At 51.2% G+C, this 21,935-nt stretch overlaps 1 protein-coding gene across 2 annotated transcripts in view; it reads left to right on the top strand.

Moving 5' to 3' along the window:
- Positions 1-21,935, top strand: part of LOC147727725 (uncharacterized) — a 252,273-nt gene that overhangs the window by 46,022 nt on the left and 184,316 nt on the right. The window lies entirely within an intron of this gene.

Raw genomic sequence — 21,935 nt, 5'->3', positions numbered from 1 at the left:
CCGTGTCTCTTTTCCAGTCTTTGAGCCGTAGGGCGGACTCTTTCCCCCCCCCCATAGACGGGCTATATTAAGTTTAGCAAATCTCATACCAAAGGTTACCAAGATTTGCTCCATGCGACAAGTCTGTAGCATCCCACACATTAGGGAGACACCACTTAGCTGAAGGTGTTAAATCCCTACCACATACACTATTGATGCATGCTACAACAGATTCCCAAAAGGTGTGGACCGCTGGACACTCCCAAATGATATGGAAAAGGAACTCTCCTGCCCACAGTGCATACGACAGGTTGGATCAGTCCCCTTGCCTATTTATTGTTTCATTTTCCTTTGTTTAAATCTGTTTTATTGTTTCATAGAAATGTGCACCAAAAAACAGTGCGAACATCAACCCTATGGACTAGTAATACTCTGGCGGATCCAAGAAATACAGTTCCGGCAGGATAAGAAAGTCCATGAGGTGACGGCCAGTGTCATACATTTGCATATTTGTGATCTAGTACAGGGTAGTGTGCCTGTTGTGGGAAAATTATCCAGGTAGCATAAAGCAATTCGCCATAAAGGTCTATGCCCGACAGTTTCCATAGAAACATGTTAACCAAAGGAACAGGGGAAGGAGGGGACTGGACGGGGAGGATGGGGAGTCCCAGGGTGCATTATTCAAGGCAAGGCTGTAACCAGCGGGTTCCAAGGATGCATAGGCAGGCACAAATAGTTGCGACTTGTATAATGAGGGGGGTAGTCAATAAAGGATCTCTCGCCAGAAGCCGCATGCGACTCATTACTCTAGGGCCGCCCTCCCTCGCAGCAACAAAGCGTCATCAAAGAGCTGCAGGGCTCGCAAGCGCGGGGGAGAGAGCTGCAATGCTCTAATTTAGATAAATGTGGCTCTAGACGTTGCCATACCCGTGTGAAGCAGGTGTCCGTATGTGTGATATGACTAATTAGGAGTTCCATTGCCATAGTGTGCTATAGGCGGGTGAACCACACCAACGACGGAGGGGTTGAAGGCTTTTTCCAGTACTGAGCGATAACCTGTTTGGCGACCCGAGCATGTGTAAAATTAGGTGCCAGTCCGACTGTGTCATGCCCTTGAGAGTCTGGGGTTGAATCCCCAGGATGACTATTTGCGGTGTGTTCAGGATGGGGTACCCAACCGCATCTTTCAAGTGGCTCAACACTTCTTTCCAGAAAAGCGTCAACGTGGGGCAAGACCACCAGAAATGAATATAGGAGCCTGATGCCTGTGCAACAGCGTCAGCACATGGATGAGAAGGTAGGGAACATTTTGTGGATTCATGCTGGTGTATAGTCCCAGCAGGTCATTACCTTGTAATCCGCTTCCACCTGGGCACTGCTTCTGTAGCTTCTCGGTATATCCCTCCACAGCTGCTCCCAGTGCTCCGGGGATATCTTCAGCGGTATCAGAGATCCGTTGCCGCTGGAATGGGTGTAGGGTAGCGAGTTAGTGTTGCAAGAATCTGTATGTATGTGAAATTAGCCCAGTGAGTTGTCAAAGGCTCGTACCAATATCTCAAAGGAGGTAAGCTTGCGTGTGGCCCCCTGTATGCCATTTGGCGTACGTAACCAATGCTGAAGTTTGCAATACTGCATTCATGCTGTGGCACGAAGGTGGTAGTCCTGGCTGCATTGGTCAAAGGATTTAAAAGTGTCCCCCCTCAAATAGGTTGCTAATCGTACACCATTCCCCTGCTGCCCAGGCTGAAAAGGAGTTGGGCTGTAGGGCCGGACGGAAGCCGGGGTTCCGGGCCAGTGGAGTGTTTGGGGAAGGAGGTGAGGCCCCAACTTTTAGCCAATCTGTCCCATATATCTAAACCCGTTCTCGTGGGGGTAGTGATGTAGGTACTACTTGGCTGTGAACGGCTCTGCAACCAGGCCAGATCCCATAGGGGTCTGCATGCTACCGCTCTATCCATGTGGAACCAGTGTTTCTTGCTCTCGTGAACCACCCACTCAGAAATGAAGCACAAGGCAGCCGCTCAATAGTATACGATGTTAGGATAGGCAAGCCCCCCTGTCTATTGTTAAAATTCTATTGGAGAATCATGGTTTGCCCTTGCCCGAGATGAAAGAGTTTACTTCCCTCTGAAGGTTAGCAATATCTGCTTGGGGAATTGGCGTGGGGGGCGTTTGAAAGAGGTAGAGTACCTTAGGCATTACAGACATTTTCACTGCGATGAGTCGACCTAGCCATGATACTGGTAGTATTTTCCAACGCGTTAGGTCTTCTCGGACCGAGCATCGGCAGTCCGGTCAATTGGCCTGAGACCACGAGGATAGTGAAGCAGTTACATTGAGGCCCACATATCCTATGGAGTGAGCCGCCCATTGGAACTGGGTAAGGGAGCATAATTCTAGGACCTCTTGCGGAGGGAGTGTGAGATTTAACACCCGCGACTTCGCCATGTTGATTTTTAGAATTGATATATTTTCGAACCCACGCAGAAGAGAAATCGGCACTGGTAGGGAGTCTCGGGACCTGGTCAGAGTGAGCAATGCAAAAACCACAGTTGATGGACAGAATGCAGAACAATGTCATACATTCACCCCAGTACAGAGATCTGGGCCTAAATCCATCGTTTTTTTGCACTCCACCACACCCCAGTTAAGACATGGCCATATGCAAATCAGTCTGACCCTGTGCCTCATGGGAACAGTCCAGCCCGTACTGCCAAGCCATGTCTGCCCTGGACCGGAAACACGCTTCCGAGGACCGGTTTCTGGCATTCCAGCAGTCTTCAGCCCGGCTTGCTTGAATCCAGTGGTGTGGAGTGCATGGGACTCACGTCTGAGCATACCCATCCCACTCGGGGTGACAAATGCAAAAACCACAGTTGATGGACAGAATGCAGAACAATGTCATACATTCACCCCAGTACAGAGATCTGGGCCTAAATCCATCGTTTTTTTGCACTCCACACCACCCCAGTTCAGACATGGCCATATGCAAAGCAGTCTGAGCCTGTGCATCATGAGAACAGTCCAGCCCGAACTGCCAAGCCATGCCTTCCCTGGACCGGAAACAAGCTTCCGAGGACCGGTTTCTGGCATTCAACTGTGGTTTTTGCACTGGTCAGAGTGAGCAGCAGGTCATCTGCAAATAAAGCGACTTACTTTGTGGTCTTCCCCTCTAAATGGGATGCCATAAATAGTGGGATACTGATGAATGGCTATTGCAAGGGCTCTTTCGCAAGGGCAAGAAGTAGAAGAGATAGCAGACAGCCTTGCAGGGTGCTTCTGCAAATGTGTACTGGGGAGCCAGAAGTCCATCGACTCTAAGCTGCACCAAGGGAGACCTGTAGGAGGCCATAATCCAGGAGACCATGACCTGTCCAAGTCCGTTCTTCTGTAGTACCGCTCTTAGCAAGGTTCAATCTACCCTGTCAAATGCTTTCTCAGCGTCAAGAGAGAGAAGACCTGCTGGGATGGCTCGCCGCTGAACTTTTTCCCCCAGGTTGGCTAAGCACAGGATATTATCCGCCCCTTGCTGCTTGGCCTCTCTTCTGCATTCAATACTTTCAACCACAAAAAACTGCTGGAATGCCTTGACGGGATAGGCATAAAAGGAAAAGCTTTGGCATTACTTGGGTCATTTTTGTCTGATCAAGAACCGTGTGTTGGCTCTTTCTGAGTTCAAATCGTCCAATTTTACACTGCCTTGTGGGATAACCACTACCCTTTTTAGGTCTCGGCCCATTCCCATTCCGCAGGAATGGAATGGGACGAGTCTAATGCGGTGAAACCAAGAGTTAAACTAAGCTGTCCCAAAAAGAGGATTTCCACGAGTGCATGTGCTCTCGTGCACGAGCTTGCCCGAGCCTTCTGCCTGCCTCCTGCCTTGAAGGCAATCTGCTTCTCCGCCCCCTTGGTGTTTCTGGCAGCCAAACGCTCTTCAAAGGGTTTGCTCCACGCCCCCCGCCTGCACCACTCGCACACCTCATCAAAGCGTCCCGATCACAGCCTGTCCAGTCTGTGCCGTCTCTCCCTACCCCTTAACCCTTCACCCTGCCCCCACCGCCTCTCGATATTGCTGCTTGTTTTAAACTTGTTTTTAAATGCAGTTATATTTCCTTGTTTAGATTGCTGTGACTCATGCTGGTTTGCTCGCACTCTTCCCCCCCCCCCCCTCCCTTCTCCCCCTCTGTTTTCATCACTTTTGTCACTGCCATTTTGGAAATGCTTTGGCTGCTATCAGGGAGGCACACTGTGTGGTCTTGAACATGTCGCTGCAGGACCTCGACTTCTTTCCCTGCACACAGAATGTGAGAAAACTTCCATTAGGTACAGTATTTGCCTCTCCCCTGTTGACCATTGATTAGACTAGTTAGTCAGCCCACGCTAACTAATGAATGGCCTCTCAGCCTCGGCGAGTCAGGGGACGTTAATAACAGACGTTACTATTACCCGACCCGATGGTACTCATTTTATTGACCTCTGAAGGAGATAGTTTGAGTCGGCCCCACCAGGATGCGACTTTGTGCCCAACAAGTTGCCAACAGTTCCTGCAGATGCGCAATATACAGCACTGCTCTGTAGTACTATTTTCTCAGTGCCACGAAGTAGTCCTTCGCTCTCCAAAGTTCTCGGAGCCACAGGGTTTTCTGAAAATGTCCCAGTTCCATCTACAACGGTGAGCATGTGGCGCCTCCACTCCCACCCAGCCAGACTTAGATTTTATTTTTTTAACACTGTATATTTAAGAGTCCGTTGACACCACATGCCTCTTTGCAATAAAAGGCCCGCGTTGTGTACTTGCATAGTGAACGAACGTAAAAAGGTGAACAGAACAACTATTGACAGACATTTATCCGCATGCCTGTCTTCCTCACCCCTTGTTCCGTTCATTGGCTAAGCGGGACAAATGATTTAGTCACGCTGTATACGCACTGCCAGGTGTCACTTAATTTGAGTGATATTCTGGCTTTACAGCTGCTGCCCGCACTCCCTCCTCCCTTCTCCCCCTCCCTTTTCGTCCGCTTTAATCAGGCTCATCTGCTGCTGGCATTCCCCCCTCCCTTCTCGCCCAGTCCTTCTTGTCACCTCGGCGTGCACTCACCCCTCCTTTTTTCCCCTTTCGGCTGCTTATTCATCGTTATCAAGGTAATTGGCAACAAGTTGTTTTCACAATGTGCATGATTCTGGAGATCCCTATAAGGTCCCATATATCAAAGCCGGGTCTTTTCCCAACCTCCCAGAGTCCCAAAATGGTGTGGCTTGGGTAATCCTACCTCCCCAGTCCAATGCTTTGAGTGTTGGGACAGATTTGGACTGTGAGTGCTCTTGGTTCCATGAGGGTCAAACATTTTGGGTTGGTGTAGAGTGCTCTTAGATAACCTCCCGCGGTAAGATATGACGGTCCATACAGTATGCTGGTTCATCTGTAGGTGGATGAACCCATTGATTAATCACTGCCAGTTGTGCTGCCCAATAGTATTTTTGAGTATAGGGTAGGGCTATTTACCGATCAAACCAATCCTGTGTCAGTTTAGCTAGGCCTATACAAGGGGTCTCTCGATCCCATAGCAAGGTTCTAACTTTGCCGTCTATGGTTTTATAATCGATTGCAGTAACGGGAATGTCATATTCTGCAGCATGCCGAGAAACCACAGTAGGGCCATCATTTTGAACAAGGCCGTTTTTCCGAGCAGTGAGAGTGGGATTGACCTTCAATGTTGGACATCACTTTTAAGTCGCAGCAAAGGGCCTTGAAGGTTACTGGCGTTGAACAGCACAGGATCAGTGGTAACATAAATACCAAGATAGCGGAAGTCATCCGTAACTATAAATGCCTCACAATCGGGCGGTAGGTTTGGTATCTGTCCATGGAGAACATACATGGTGGATTTGGACCAGTTAATAGTGAATCCAGAATATGACCAAAATTGTTGAAGATATCCAATATTCTGTAAATGGAGGATTGTGGAACTGTGATGGACAACAGGATATCGTCAGCATAGATAGTTTCCTATCCTCCATTCCTCTGTCCAATGCAAGCTGCAAATCAACAGGTCCATTAGAACTCAGGCTACCAAAGGTTCAAGGATCAAAGCAAAAATAAGCAGCAAGAGAGGGCAACCCTGCCTAGTCCCGATTTGAAGAGGAAACACCTCCAGAAGTCCGTCCGTTCATGACTACCTGAGCCCGGCGTTTAGAATAGAGAAGTCTCAGCCAAGACAGAAACTTGGAGCTATAACCCATTTGCTTCGACACAGCAAATGGGTATGGCCTTCCCACTGTATCGAAGGCCATAAGAGTATCCAGCAATAGAAACACACCATCTTCTCGGATTATACAAACTCAACCTAGCACTCCATGGAGCTGCCGCAAATTAAGGGCCATGCCCTTACCAGGCATAAAGCCAGATTGCTCTGTATGCATCAATTTGGTTATTATTGGAATAAGTCGGGATGCCAGAAGCTTGGCGAGGATTTTAGCTTCTGTATTGAGAAGTGAAAGGAGTCTGAAAGAGGTGCACTTATCTGCTGGCCTACCCTTTTTGTGTATTATTACTATTGAGACCAACCGCTGGTCTTTTGGGAGAATGCCTTTTTCTGGACTCTCCATATACATCCCCAGCAAGTAAGGCGCTATAGTGAATGCAGGGAGTTTATAAGCTCTATCTAAAGGCCATTGAGCCCCATCGCCTTGCCCGATTGAATGTTCCGAATAGCCAGAGCTATTTACTCTCCTGTGGGATCACTCTCCATAAGTGTTTTATCCTCTGTGGAGAGAGTCGGAAGTTGTAAATCAACTAAGAGGTCGTGAGATTCTAATGTGTATCCATACTTGTGGGAGAGTAAAGATGGGTATAATAGGCCGCAACAGCATTGGCGACGACTTATGGATTTCACAGGTGCTCCCTTCTTCAGAACAAATATCAAATTCCCAGTGGCTCCCCCTCTCACGTCTGTCCAACCATGAAAGCAGCTTCCCCGCTTTATCCCCTATTTTGTACATGTGATGCTGCATCGATCAATGTTTGGTTTTAGCTGCCTCTGTCACTAGATCCCTGTATTTCTGCTGTTTAAGACTCAAGTTGTTTCTGGTGTCCCTGGTCTCATCTACTACCAGATTATCCTCAAGGTCAAGAAATTTGCGTTCAAGCTTCTCTATTGCTGCCTTTTTTACTTGTTTGTGTCCCATTGTCGGGGAGAGTGCCTGTCCCTTAATGATGGTTTTATAAGCCTCCCAAAGTATTTGGGAAGACTTTACTGATGCCACATTTTCTTTGAAATATTGCACCATGGCTTCACCAGTACCTCTCTCATGCCAGGAATCTTAATATACCAAGGGTTCAGTGTAATGACCCTTCAGGTTTGCGGCCTATCCAGACTGTAGACTGCCCACACTGTGGCATTATCGAGTATACCTCTCGATAGATGGCGTACATCATGAAAATGGGGAATAGGGTAAGCCACTGTTAAAATAAAGTCGATATGAGAAAGGCTACCATGTCCTCCTGAGTGTAAAGTATAATATTGTGTAGTGGGTTTGTGCGCCTGCCAAACATCAACTATTTCCAGGGCAGAGAGGAAGTCCGCTAAGTGGAAGCGAGAGGGCGCCACCCTTCTCGGGGGCAGTTGATCTCTATTATCACAAAGTGCCCTATTAAAATTCCACCCCCCCCCCCCCCCCCCCTCAATAAGGAGCTCTCCCATAGATAATCTAAACCGAAGCTAACCGAAGTCTGGGAAGATGACACCATGCATGGACTGTTGAACATATACTTACACAATGTTGACTGTCTTGCGCTCCATCGTTCCAGAAAGGGATTAATATTTACCCAGCTGGTCAGACCAGGTTTGGTTAATAGTAACGGGAAGCTGCTTCCTAAGGAGTATTCCTGTGCCGCTGGAACTTGAATTGAACCCAGAATAGACCACCATCCTGTACCCCCAACGATCCAGAGCCCTGTAAGCACTACCTTGAGGTGCCTTTCCTGTAGAAGGAGTACATCTGGGCAATGCCCTTTAATATATTGAAGAACTACTCCAAGCTTGATTCTGTCCCCCAAGCCGTTTACGTTCCAGGACAATAGCCGAATTTCAGAAAAGGCCATCCTGCCTTACTACCTTGCAGTGTCTTTCACTTCCAGTGTCCACTGCCTTCCCAGGAGGCCTGGCAAAGAGTATACCACGGACACACAGCAATTCAAGATCGACCAGTGTGGAGAGAAAGGAAAACTGGTGCCATTCAGTCAAGTAAACTAGAAAAACAAAACTGTCAAAATTCCCCCCACCCTCCTCCCATCCCTGTGTTTGGAACTAAAGGCCGCCTCCCTGAAAGACTTTCCTAGAACTGCCTGTCCCCTTAACTCTGCAAAGTGCCTGTTGCCCCTACCAAACATATAACACTAAGGAGAGCGTGGTCCACCCTGGATGCCACCCTCAGCCCCCCATACAAGAAACAGTGTTACCAATGACCCCTAGTATACAAAGGTGGTTTCGTGGGGATATCAACCGTCAGTAGCCTCCTGTAACTGTTGTGGCCCCAGTCTGTGGGGACCAGCTCACAAAGCTAGCAGTTTACTTCAAAGTGATATATAGTATTACTAATCATGAGGAGAGTCCCAGGGTCTCTAGTGGAGTATGCAACGAGCAATGATCAATGTTAGTGTGCTCCATCAATATTAGTGGTATGAGTATTCACAAAGCTAGTCATTGTAGTGATTCCTTTCCTTCCGGGTTCAAGTTTCTTGTTGTTTGCCCAGTTGACTTTTCAGAGCGCTGTCCTCGCCATCTCTGTCGTCCTTTGGAGCTGTTTCCGCCCCCCACCATCCTCCATCCCTCGAGCCACTCTCAAGCCTCCTCCGGGGTTCAGAAGAACCAAGTCTTTCCCTTGGACTCTACTTGCAGCTTTGCAGGAAAAATCATCGAATATTTTACTGCATTGCCTCTCGGCCCCTTTTGACGTCTAGAAAACTTCAACGTTACCTCTGGACTTTGAGCCTGAAGTCGAGGAAGAAGATTATATTTGTCTTTGCATAGGTCACTATAGGAGCTCTGCAAGCTGCCTGAAGTATAAAGGGTAATAATGAGACAAGGGGGCAACCCCGGTTTGAGGCATCCACCCGGGGCATGATGGGCCCCTCTACTGAAAAATATTTAGAGAGGGCGCAAGGTTGCAGTTCCTTGAGAATAAGATCCTCAACAAATAGGTCTACTGCCGGTCCATCCGCCCGCTTCGGGACTCCTAGTAGGTGCACATTATCGCACCTGGATCTGCCTTCGTACTCTGTAAGTCGGGTCTCCATTTTTTTAGGTCGAGACTAGCGCAGCGCGCATTCGCTGATTAGGAGAGGCCCTCTTGGAATCACTCCAAACTCTCAGAAAAATGTGTGCGTGTGGCTTTACATTTTCTACACATTGTATTGGCCTTTGCGTGTTGCTTTCAAAAACAAAACCACGCAATTGGCCAAAGGCGGATCCATGCCCCACCCTTTTCAGTAAATGTTTACTCCCACAGCCTCCAGCTTGTGGGAGCGAGCAGCGGCGCGCAGGGTGCCATATGTTGTGCATCATGGTTCCACTTTCACTTTTGCGGCTGCATGACCCTTGTTAGTTGGTTGCTGGGGGTGCTGTATTCAGGGCTGAGTGTTCTGTTCGGTGCTGGTTTCTGTCTGGAACTGAATGCTCTGCGTTTGCGCTGTGCTCTCTTCGGTGCTGGGTAATCTGCCCAAAGTTAGCTGCTCTCTTTAGTTATATGCGCCATATTCACAGTTAAATACGGTGCACATTGCTGCATCTTCTGTTTATTTTAGGTTGCTCAGTTCAGTGGTTGCTGCTCTGTTCGCTGTTTGGTGTTCTTTCATTGGTGGCTTCTAAGTTCAGTGCTGGTGCTCTGTGTTGTATTTTTTTTTATTCCTCTGTGGCGGACCTCAGTGCTCGCCTGCAGCGCTCCCTCCTGCCTCACTCTTGTCCACAGGGAGCAGGCAGGGTGTGTGTGCTTTGGGAGGAGGGATCCCAGCCCAGGAATCCAAGAGCCGCAGGCGGCCGCTGCTCACTTGTGCGGGCCCACTGACTTACTGACGGCTCAGGCTTGGCTGCAGGCCCTGGACACATGTAGCTCCTTGAGACCGAGCAGAGGCGCTGAGGACCGCGAGCAGGGGGCACGATACAGGGCACTTTTCCACGGGGGACACGCTACATGCATCAAGTCTGTTTCTAGAGGACCCGCCACCTTACAGCCTCTCCCGGAGGACACGTTTCCTGTGAAGTCTGTGTAGGGCACGATTTAATTGCTTGGGATTTTTATTAGGACAGGCTTCATATGCAACCACAGGTGAACATGCATCTCTAGACCGCTGTACACTGGAGGACACGCTCCCGTCTCTTAAGGACACGCACCGGGATTAGCGTGTCCCCGAAGGACATGTTGCACGCCCCTGGGAGAGCTGTCTGTTTCTGAAGAACCTGCTTCCACTATAATCCTGTCCCAGGAGGGCACGCCGCGACTCCTCACGGGTGTGAGGTGAGGAACTGACGGACACTCCTACCTGAGAGGTGTCAATGCGCCTGCCCTGGGGGTGTTTCACTGCCCTTAGGACAGTCTCCATGTGGGAGCCTGGGCTGCCTTCTACCGCCGGATAGTTGGTGCACTCTCTCCTGCCCGGGGTCCGTCGCCTGCTGCCCCCTCCTGGTGGTGCTGTCTCCTGCGGAAGCTTGCTCTGGGGCAGGGTGTCCAATGTGTGAGGTAAGCTGGGGCTCAGCGGGAACGCTCTTAATTTGTACATTTTTAAGGGGGGCAAAGTTTTTTTCTGAATTCCGGGCTTGCTGAACACCAAGGCTGTTTGTTAGTCTTGAGTCCAACTCGTACCTTTTTCTTCCACTATCCTCCTCTTCATGTCTCGTTATGTCCCTCCTGCATGTTCTTTTTCATCCCGGTTCTTTCATCACTGTTTGTCCATCTTTTTAATCGCCTTCTCTCGCCCTATTTTACATTTGTCTCTCATGCTTTTAGGTCAAAGTCTAATGATGAACGCCTATCAACAAAAAACTTGGCTGAAAGAGATAGAGGACTATTACTCTGTCTGATCCTATTAGCGCGCAGGGAGATCTACCTGAAATGGAAAGACCCTAACCCCCCAAGAACGGAAGAATGGCTGAATTCTGCATTTGCTATGGTTCGCCTTGATCTAACTTGCATCGGTAACATCTTAAACAGCCTCTGGCAACCCCTTATCGCCATGGGCAGAGAGCTGAGACTGTGTAGATACTGAAGTGCGAAGGCTCCCAGTCCTATGATTACACCTTAAACTCCAGTAAAAGGAGTTGGTCTGGGGACCTAAGCATCCGCAGTTGGCCGGAGGGAGCCCAGGTCCAAGACAATGGCTGTAACACTCTGCAAATGCTTAAAGGTGAGATGAGGAAAAAATAAATAAATCTAATGATGAAATATAAACCCTGGTCCCCAAAAATGCGCGTCTGTGCTCCCTACCTGCATGCACCGGCTCAAATTAAGTAGTGGCCCTCTGTCCTGTCTTGTACATCAGTAATGTTGAAATCACCAATTCTGCCTTGCAACTGGATAGTGCACCCAAGAGGTTATCCAGGCACTAGCTGCTGGTCCTAGTCGAAAAGCGAGGTCTTGAGTCCCTTCTTGAATTGTTGTTAAATGAACAGCATGTAAATTACTTTTGTTGTTACCCCCAGTCCCCTAAGTGCCCCCCTTTAACAGATGGTATCTTTCACACATACTCACTTGTCTACTTTGCTCCTGTCTCCCTTCTCACCGTGTTCACAATGCTTCCGCCCCCCTTCCCTCCGTGTTCATCATGTTCCTGCTCCGGCATACCTCCCACAGTGCCATAACCGGTGCCCACACACGCATTTGTCAATGAAAACAAGCCCCACCTGTCTGCATGTCTGGCCTTTGTTTATTTTTTGTGATTTGTTTGGTGACACAAAGCCCCACAAGCAGGATTGTATTAGCAGCGCGCCGTGTGCGCATTCACTTTTACAAAGGGTGCCTGCTGCCCCATGCAGCACTTGCGGGATGCCGAAACTTGTTTAGCTCCTCTTGTTCGTCGAGCAAACACCCTGAGGAAAATTGAGCCAGGGATATGTTTTTTTTTTTTTTTTAAATGTGTTTTTATTGCAGAATTAGAAACAAGACCACATCAGAGGCCAGTCATCACTCTTGCAGCATTACAGCCTTAAAGACGACAGAGACACCATACACAGCCATTTAGCCCACATCCCGGAGGTTGGGCGGCGCTGCAGGACTATCCTTCCCAGGAAGATATTTCTGTGTACCCCTTTCCCAGGATCCGACCAGCATCACTTTTTAGTATCTGCTTTTACCCCCCTAAAACTCCCCCCCCCCCCCCATGCAGCAACAAGCGAACTCAAAATGCTCCAGGAAAGACCACCATCAGCTCATACCCGGTCCAACATAGCTCAAGCCATACCGTTCCAGATTCCTTTTCCCAGGCCCCCCCAGTGTGACAGCCAGAATGCCTGCCTACCATCCCAGGAGCCCCCGTCACCCTTGTCGAACCTACTCACTATCTGCCGAGAGTAGTCCAGGCCTCTGTGTCGAGCAACCTCCCTCAAGACCCCCTTTCCCCCCCCCCCCCCCCACCCCCCCAACTACCACTGCCGCTGCTGCAAATGCGGGTCGTCCAAAACCGTACCATCTCAGGGGCTCGCCACATACCAGGAGTCGTTCACAATCGCTAAGAGTGCATGGAATCCGCATGGACTATCATGCCTCCTCATCCTCTCCCACCATGTAATCACGCAACGCTTGCACCACCAATTCCCAGGCTCTCGCCATGTCCAGACAGCTCTCCTTGCCAAGTCTAGTAGCCTGCCGCATTCTAATAATGCTTTCACTGCCCGCCCATTTCAACAGCTCATTCATCCACCTCCTCACTGAAGGGCCTTCTCTAGACTTCCAGTACCAGGTTATCTCCCTCTGCGCCAACATAAGTCCTAAATCAATGAATTTACTCGTGATTTTCGTTTTTTTAGTATGCGGGAACCAGAGCAGGAGACATGCCGCCATATCAAAGTCCACCTCCCTATCTGTCACCGCATTCAAGAGTACCCCCACCTCCGACCAATACGTCCCCAGTTTCGGACACCCCCATAACAGGTGATCCAAGGCAACCTCGGGAGCCAAGCACCTCGGGCACACTGCGTCAAGCACCTGGAAGTACCGCTTTAACCTCTCCGGGGTCAGGTACGCCCTGTGTAGGATAAAGAAATGCACCTGCTGAAACCGTGCGTTCCTCGTGCCCTTCCACGTCCGCCTCAGGATCTGACTCCAGACCGTGTCCAGAACGGGCTTGCCTATACTATCCTCCCATCGCGATTTCAAAACCAGCATCGGTGTCAACCCCTCGTTCAACATTCTCATGTGGAAACACATCACTGCCTTAACAGTGCCCGCGGCCATTACCACATACTGACACGCCAAGGTCACCTCCGGCTCAGCGAGCCCTACCCCCCAATGCTTTTGCAGCGCCGCCACCACTGCCGCGTGCAATAGAAAGGTACCGTCCGGCAACCCGAACTGCTCCTGGAGCACCTGATAGGGAACCAATGCTCCATCAACGTACAGGTCCCCCACCATCTGTAGCCCCAACTCCTCCCATTCCAGAAGCCTAGACCAGTCACCCCCATGCGGCAGCGCTGTTAACATCTTCAGAGGTATCTCCGGTGCATACGGCCGGACTTTCCTCGCTCTTTTCACGCTCCTTTGCCAGCACGACCTAAGCGTCCTTTCCTCCACCATAAGCTCCTTCAAATCCAGTTTCTGTTGCATAACTATGTAAGAAAGGACGCACCTTGGAATACCAGCACCACGGTCACTCTCAGGACCCCTGAATTCCCGAGCAACATTCTGTGTTAGGACCTGCAGTTGTGCTGCTAGGTAATACAGTTCAAAATCGGGGACTGCCATTCTCCCTTCAGTCTTAGGCCTAATCAGAGTGTCCAGTGCCACCCTACGCCGGCCTTTGCCCCAAAGGAAGCCAGTCACCAGCGTCTTCAGTTCCTTAAAGACCCGCTGCGGGATCCACACCGGCAGTGTACGAAAATAATAAAGCAGCCGTGGAAGCGCCACCATCTTTAGCAGCGCTACTCGGCCCAATACCGACAGGGGGAGCGAGGCCCAGAATGTCATGCTGCCCCTCAGTGCACGTATGCATCGCCCTACGTTCCCCTCCAGTAGGTCAGCCGCCTCGTGGTAAATGCGCACCCCGAGGTAGGTGAAGCCAGAGGGCTCCCACACCACCTCTCTCGCTAACAGGGGACAGGGTGTACCCGCCCGCAGTGGGAATATACAGGTCTTAGTCCAATTCACCTTAAGGCCTGATAACCGACCGAATCCATCCAGCATATCCACCGCTCTCTCCAAAGACCGCTCAGCGTCCGCCAAGTACAGAAGCAAGTCATCAGCGTATAATGATATATAATGCGACTCCGGCCCTTGCGCGATCCCTCCATATATGGCGCCTGTCCTCACCTGCGCCGCTAGCGGCTCCATCGCCAATGCGAACAGCAGGGGTGACAATGAGCAGCCCTGTCTCGTCCCTCTGCATACAGGGTAGGCCGAAGATATCAGCGGGCCCAGGCGCACCCTTGCCCTAGCCGACTTGTAAAGAACCCTCGTCCAACTCCGGAAACCCTCCCCAACTCCAAACTTCAGCAGTACCTCGTCTAAATACCTCCATTCAAGGCTATCGAAAGCTTTCTCGATATCAACTGTCAATACCACGGAATCAAGAGCCGAAGACCCGGCACTATCCAAAATTCGGACCAGCCTTCGTATATTCATGGAGGTATTCCTAGTTGGGATAAACCCCGCCTGGTCCCTATGCACCAGTGTTGTCATGTGCGGCAGTAACCTGGTGGCCAGTATGCGACTCAGAATCTTGTAGTCCACCGTCAGCATTGATAACGGCCTGTAAGACGTCACACTCAACGCATCCCTGCCTGGCTTCAACAGTGGCACCACTAGTGCCTCCCTCATTGACTCAGGCAGGCAACCTCGCTGCTTGGCCTCCGAATACACCACCATTAGTTTTGGCGCTAGGGTATCAACAAATTTGGCATAGAATTCAATTGGCAAACCATCCACCCCTGAGGTCTTATTTCGAGCCATCTGTTTAATAGCCACTCTCACCTCAGCTAGTGTTATCGGACCTCCCAGTTCCTTGGCATCCTCACTATCCAGCACTGGCAGTGGGAGCAAGGCCAAGTGGTCGCCTATCTCATCCCTCTCCACCTCCAGGTGGCATTCATACAATCCCGTGTAGTACGACTGAAAGCGCGCCAGCACAGCTGATTGTGAGTAGACCACCTCCCCTCCCTCTGTTCTGATACCTGTCTGGCTTTTTGGCGAAGTCCCTCCTAATTTTTATTTATTTTGTCCCCTTTTTGCCCCTCATACCCTTGTTAATTTTTATGTCTACCTGTGGAAGTCAGCTGGAGGACAGGTGGTAGCTGAGGGTGGGAAGAGGCTGGACTTAAGATTGACCTCCTAGTCTGGGAAGCCAACTTATTGGTCCAACCCACTATTCCCCTGTTGGTTATTTGTCCTGGCCCCGCTGTGGGAAGTTACTGGAGACCCTGGGCGCCTAGCTTGCCCCTTTTCTAAAATATAAAGGGGAAGTCTATAGGAGAAGGAGACTGCAGCGCTGCGGAGCGCAGTCCTCTGCTCAGCAGTTTGATTCTGGAGAGACTGTGAAGAAGGACTCTCCCACGGAGAGGGGCTTATCCTGGTGCCCTCCCCTTGCTCTGCTTGTACCCCAGTGCTGCCCAACTGTTGGAATTGCGCCCCCCTGGTGCCAAAACCCCTCTGTGACCGTCCCCCTACCTGAGACCACCAGGGCTGGAGAAGCGGAGACAGCGGGACCACAAGCGGTTCTACACCTGGGTCGGCGTGGGAATATTGAAGGAGCAGAAACGGCTGTTCAGCTGGCCGTGCTGTCCCTGCATCGGTGTGGGCGAAGCGGCGCTGTTGTGGAGCTGTGATCGGAGGCTCTGAGGTGAGGAGCGGACTGCGCAAGCCCTCGTCAGTATCAAAGGGGGCGGAAGAGGAAGGCGGCGACGATTGAAAAGCGCGACCTCAGGCGGTGAAACACTCGCCTTTCGCGCATGCCCATTGCGCTGCCGGGCTCCGTGAGGCGGGGCCGGATAGGAGAAGGCAGAGATTGGCAGGCGGGTCCGGGAGAGAAGAGCGTCCTTCGTTGGAGGCTGCGCGTTGAGCGACGACATCAGCGTGTGCGGAGGAGCGCCGGTTACCGCTGCAGCCTGAGAAGGTGTCTGGCATCTCTCCCTCGCTCAAGCGCCAAACGGAGGAGCCGGCGCGAGCGAGAGGCGAGAAACGGAGGAGCCGGCTGACTCCTAGTGAAGCTGCTGAAATCCTTTCCCCGCTCGAGCGCCACCAGAGGAGCTCGCTCAAGTGGGAGAGGGGAACGCTGGTGTCCTGGAGACTGAGGTGCCTGGCCGGTGCTAAACATCCCTAACCTGGCACGTGGCCCGCCCCACCCGCTCTCTGACAACTCAGGACCCTGAAATGCAAGTAAGGAGGTAGTATAAGGGGAAAGAGCCTTCTACCTAAGGAACTAGAGTTCTGGCTAGATACCCTACCAGGGAGAACGCTGAGGCTCTGTCTCCAAGAGGTTGGGGTCCCTAAGGGAACTCTGGCAGGTCTTAATTAACTATTGATCTAAGTGGTTCTTAACCAGTTGCTTTTGAAAGAGGAATAGAAGAAAAGCTGTACTGTTATCCATGCAAAGGGGTGTTGCTCTGAACTGATTTAAGTGCTGCTCTTGCCAACCTTTAAAGTAATGCTGTGTTAAGAGTTAGTATAAGGTGCGCAGAGTACAGTAAATGTATAGCTAACTATTAGGAAATCTAGTGATGTGATGTAAATACTTAAGGTCAGTCATCCTGCTTAAAAAAGAATGCTACTACTGTGATGATATCTGTTTGGGCTTATAGAGAGTAGTAGCTTTCTCCCAAGATTCTAGCGGGTTAATAATTAGCCTGATTGATCCTGAAGTACAGTTTATCCTAATGTAAAAGTGTGATAAGAATTCGGAAATACAGTGACTGCTAGTAATTTAAAAAGTGTAATTGTTGACCCTGAAAGTGATCTAAACTGCTTTGAACTATTTATATGTGAGTTACTGATATTTGACAACACAGAGCATATTATTTTTATATAAAGCAGTACGTATTTTCATATAATTTTGGTGTAGTGTTTTCTTTTTGAGTGCTATTGCGTGAAATTACTCTTGGGTGGTCTGCAACCTTTACACTGTGCCTCTGAATGTTAGTCTTGCCCTAGGTCAGGCTACCTAATTCCAACATATTGGTGCCTAGCGGTGGGATTGCGGACTTGGTTGCAGCTACTTACTAGTAATTTGACGTAATACACCCAACCTACACCAGGAGTTTTCTCCTTGCGGCCCTCCCAATTAGTCTTTTTGTTTTTTCTAAATTTATTCCTGGTGGTGGGTGGAGTTGGCTTAAGGTTGCCCTTGCCCCTTTGAAATTTCTGGTGTGTATCCAGGTTTGCCAGACTCACAATGGAGTTTGCGGTGGAAAACCTGGAAGTCTATTCCGTGCCCCAATTGAGAATGTTCTGCCAACGAATGGGGGTCTTTTTCAAACATGGTGCTAGGAAGGGGGAGCTCCAGACTAGCCTCAGGGCCTGGGTGGAGGCACACCAAGAGACAAAGGAGGAGGATGAAGAGGTCGACCAGGACACGGTGGGGGAGGTGGAGGAGTTATTCCGCCATGAGGGGGAAAACTTGCTCACCGGACCAGTGTCCTATTCCAGAAAGGGCAGTAGTATTTCTGGGAGAAGCCTAACGGAAGCCGAGCTCACCGATAGGAGGGAGAAAAGACAGCTGAAGTGGGACTTGGCTAAGATGGAATTGGAGAAAGAGGAGAGGAGGATGGTCCACGAGTTTAGACTGAAGGAACTGGAGCTCCAAAGTCTGCAACGGGGGTCCTCTCCTGTTAGGAATGGTGGCAGCGAGCCGAGAGAGTCAGCCAGGGAGACCAAACCCTGTATCCCAAAGGACCTGATAGCGAGCTTCAGTCAGGGGGATGATGTTGCTAAGTGGCTGGCCGCTTATGAGGTTTCTTTGAAGGTTCATGGAGTGCAGGAGAAGCACTGGGGGGGTAGTTTGTACAAGTACATGCCTCCTGCTGGTCGGGACACCTTGCTGGCCCTGGATCCAGAGGAACAGACAAACTACCCCACCATGAAGCTGGCGTTATTGAGGAAGTTCGGGCTCACCCCAGAAAGGTACCGACAGAAGTTCAGGGGGAGCCACAAGATGGGTACTCAGAACTGGGTGGACTTCCTTGATTACGCCAGAAAGGCCTTAGAGGGTTGGGTCAAGGGCAGTGAGGTAAAGGATTATGAGGGGCTGTACGATCTGTTTTTGAGAGAACACCTCCTCGAGAAATGTTTTCCCGAGCTGCGCCAACACCTGGTAGACAGCAAGCTGACCAATCCCCGGAAGCTTGCAGAGGAGGCGGACATCTGGACAAGTACCCGGGTGTCCACCAAGGGGACTGGAGGGGAATCTCAAAAAGCCGGACAGGGCGCCCCCCAGAAGAAGGAGGGGGGGGAGAAAAAGAAAGAGTTCTCTAAAGGTCCCCAAAATAACTTCCAAGGGAAGGGAGCAGGTTTCACCCCTAGGGCAAACCCGCCCCGGAACCCTCATCCTGGCCAGAGCCAGCAGCCCAGGGTTCTCCACTGTTTTGAATGCGGTGGCGTTGGACATTATAAGGGAGATGTCAGATGCCCAAAGAGACCACCCCCTCCCACCGGAGGAAAGTCACCGGGAGTAGCTAGTGTAGCGCTCGGGGAGGAGTTGCCCTTAGATAAGGGGGGTGAGTGGGCGGGTGTCACCTTAGTGTCCCTGGGAGAGCGGGAGATGGTGCCAAAGATCCAGGTGCCCCCAAATACTACAAAGTATGGGCAATGGGTTACCATCAATGGCCAGAGAGGGGAGGCTCTGAGGGATACAGGAGCCAGCATGACTATGGTGAGAAGTCAGCTGGTGTCCCCAGAGCAGGTTGTTCCTAATGTACTCCACCCCGCCGCGATGGCTGACGGCAGAATGGGCCACTATCCAGTGGCTGAGGTTCCCTTTGAGTGGGAGGGGGTTGCAGGTTCACTTCGAGTTGCCGTAAGCCCTGCCGTGCCAGTCGATTGTCTGTTGGGGAATGACATGGAACACAACATTTGGAGAGAGGTGGAATACCGGACGCATTCTGCGATGCTGGGTACACCTGACTGGGCCTGTGTCAGCACACGGTCTGCGACTGCCCGGAGAGGGAGTTCGCCTGGGTTGGAGCCTGGAACAATGGCCCAACCCGCTGCTAAGAAGGGACAGACCCGGAGACAGAGAAAGCCTGCTCCGGCTTCCACACCCCATGAGACAGATCGGCCACCTGCGGTGGTGGACCAGGAGTCCGTGGAGGGGGAAGTAGACTCTCTGAAGGATTTGCCCATCCCTGCGGAGTGGCATGTGGAGGGAGGTCCTACCAGAGAGGAATTCTGTAAGGGGCAGAGGAAGTGCCCCACCCTTGAGGGACTGAGGCGACAGGCTGAAGCCCAAGCAGCAGGTGATGTTACGGGACATTACCATATTTACTGGGAGGATGGACTCCTCTACAGTGAACCCAAGGTACCCTCGCCTGGTTCATCGAGGGCCTTGGTAGTCCCGCAACAGTACAGAGCCTTTCTTTTGGAACTGGCTCATGCCATACCCCTGGCAGGACACTTAGGCCAGGACAAGACCTTTGCACGGCTTGTTCTCCACTTTTACTGGCCTCAGATGAAAGCGGCGTCCAACACATACTGTAGGACATGTGTAACCTGCCAGGCCAGTGGGAAAACAGGGGTGAAGCTAAAAGCTCCCCTGGAACCACTTCCAGTCGTTAGCACCCCCTTTGAGAGGGTGGGCATCGACATTGTAGGGCCTTTGGATCCACCAACAGCAGCTGGTCACAGGTTTATCCTGGTACTGGTGGATCATGCCACACGGTACCCAGAGGCAATACCTCTGAGGACAGTCACTGCACCTGTAGTGGCAAGAGCCCTAATGGGAATCTTTACCCGAGTGAGATTTCCCAAGGAAGTTGTGTCCGACAGGGGGACCAACTTCCTGTCAGCTTACATGCGGGCCATGTGGAAGGAGTGTGGAGTGACCTACCGGTTCACCACTCCTTATCACCCCCAGTCGAATGGACTGGTTGAGAGGTTCAATAAGACCTTGAAGGGCATGATCAGAAGTCTGCCCGAGAGCCTGCTGAGGAAATGGGATGTCCTCCTACCCTGTTTACTCTTTTCCTACAGGGAAGTGCCCCAGAAGGGAGTGGGCTTCAGCCCCTTTGAGCTTCTGTATGGGCACCCTGTACGCGGTCCTCTCAGCCTGGTGAAGGATGGTTGGGAGAAATCTCCCAGGAAACCCCCCCCAGGATGTGGTGAGCTACATGCTGGCCTTCAGGAGCCAAATGGCGAAGTTGTGGAAGCAAGCTTCTGACAACTTGGAGGCCAGCCAGGCAGTCATGAAGGAGTGGTACGACCACAACGCTCACCAGGTGGAACTGGAGCCTGGACAGAAAGTGTGGGTGATGGAGCCTGGAGAGCTTAGCGCCCTCCAGGATCGCTGGACAGGCCCCTTTGAGGTGTTGGAAAAGAAGGGTAAGGCCACATACCTGGTGGACCTTAAGACCCCTCGACAGCCCCTACGGGTGCTACATGCCAACCGACTCAAGCCCCACCATGAGAGGCCCGAAGTCATGCTGATGATGGTGACTGACGGGGGAGAGGAAGCGGAAAGCGAACCTCTCCCAGATCTCTTTTCGTCCCAAGAGAAGGATGGGTCAGTGGAGGGAGTGATTCTCTCTCCCACTCTCACTCCTGAGCAACGGGAAGACTGTCGCCAGATACTGGAGCAGTACTCTTCGTTGTTCTCCCTTGTCCCGGGAAGGACCCACCTGTGTACCCATGAAATGTGGACACAGGAGACAGCCCACCAGTGAAGTCCAAGACCTACCGGCTGTCTGACAAGGTGAAGGCTAGCATACATGGAGAAGTTGCCAAGATGCTAGAGCTGGGAGTAATTGAACCTTCCAACAGCCCTTGGTCCAGTCCGGTGGTGCTCGTGCCAAAAGCCGCACCACCAGGCACCACACCTGAACTGAGGTTCTGTGTGGATTACCGAGGACTGAATTCAGTGACAAGGACTGATGCTCATCCGATCCCTAGGGCGGATGAATTGATTGACCGGCTAGGAGCTGCCCAATATCTGAGTACCTTTGACCTCACTTCAGGGTACTGGCAGATCTCCTTGACAGATGGAGCAAGGGAAAGGTCAGCCTTCTCCACGCCTGAGGGACACTACCAGTTCTGTGTGATGCCCTTTGGGCTCAAGAACGCCCCTGCCACATTTCAGCGGCTGGTGAACCAGGTCCTCTCTGGAATGGAGAGTTTCTCTGCTGCTTACTTGGATGACATTGCTGTCTTCAGTAGCAGTTGGGAGGACCATCTGCAGCATTTGCAGGCCGTTCTCCAGGCCCTGAGACAAGCTGGATTGACCATCAAAGCCAGCAAATGCCAGATTGGGCAGGGGTCGGTTGTGTACCTTGGACACTTGGTGGGTAGGGGGACGGTGCAGCCCCTGCAGGCTAAGATTGAGGCAATCATGGCCTGGGAACCCCCCAAGACACAGACTGAGGTCCGAGCTTTCCTGGGCCTCACAGGCTACTACCGTCGCTTTGTGAAGGGGTATGGCACTATTGTAGCGCCCCTCACAGAGCTCACCTCCAAGAAACAACCTCGACGGGTAGTTTGGACAAAGGCTTGTCAGCAAGCCTTTGAAAAGTTGAAACAGGCAATGTGTGCGGCACCGGTCCTGAGGGCCCCAGACT

This window comes from Lissotriton vulgaris, chromosome 3_1 (genome assembly GCF_964263255.1).
Source record: "Lissotriton vulgaris chromosome 3_1, aLisVul1.2, whole genome shotgun sequence".
Lineage (NCBI taxonomy): Eukaryota > Metazoa > Chordata > Amphibia > Caudata > Salamandridae > Lissotriton > Lissotriton vulgaris.
This window is presented reverse-complemented; position numbering and strand designations above follow the sequence as displayed.